The sequence below is a fragment of the Penaeus monodon genome, chromosome 33 (genome assembly GCF_015228065.2).
Source record: "Penaeus monodon isolate SGIC_2016 chromosome 33, NSTDA_Pmon_1, whole genome shotgun sequence".
Classification (NCBI taxonomy): Eukaryota; Metazoa; Arthropoda; class Malacostraca; order Decapoda; family Penaeidae; genus Penaeus; species Penaeus monodon.
In genome coordinates this window covers 22,068,994-22,069,464 of record NC_051418.1, presented here as the reverse complement: position 1 = coordinate 22,069,464, position 471 = coordinate 22,068,994, and the positions used below count along the sequence as shown (strand labels likewise).

Sequence of the window (471 nt, the reverse complement as noted above, 5' to 3'; positions counted from 1 at the left end):
CACCCAAACAGACCCGAAACAGGCGACCATAATTCGCACGAGACATCCCTCAGCAGAGCAACGTTTTCTGTCACGGAGACGCGGCGAAATATTCAACATCGCGCTCGGTAAACGTTTTTTGCATTTTCTTATATTTGGTCCATATTTTAGCGTCAAAGGGTTATTTTTATGCTAATTTTGTGGTTCAGATGGAGAGTAGGATACACTGTTTTCCTCTGAGGGTAGTTTGTTGTGTTGAAAAGGAGTTTTATTGTTTTTTCAAAGTTTTTTTTTTTCTCTCAAACTTTCGATAACTTCTTAATGGCAGGATATGTAGGAATTTCAGTGCATTATTTAGTATGATATGCCAAGTTGGATAATGTCATGAGGCTCTAGGATAACGACGAAATTAGAAATTATAATGTAACTAGAAAGTGGAGAATTATATTATTAATAACATAGTGTGGTTTCTCACATTATGACGGTACCGTA

General features: G+C 36.7%; 1 long non-coding RNA gene across 1 annotated transcript in view; it reads left to right on the top strand.

Moving 5' to 3' along the window:
* The first annotated feature begins 7 nt into the window (after nucleotides 1–7).
* Nucleotides 8–471, top strand: part of LOC119593898 — a 1,930-nt gene continuing 1,466 nt past the window's right edge. Inside the window, exon 1 of the long non-coding RNA XR_005230571.1 lies at nucleotides 8–107. This is a non-coding gene — a long non-coding RNA (uncharacterized LOC119593898). The remainder of the gene's footprint in view (nucleotides 108–471) is intronic.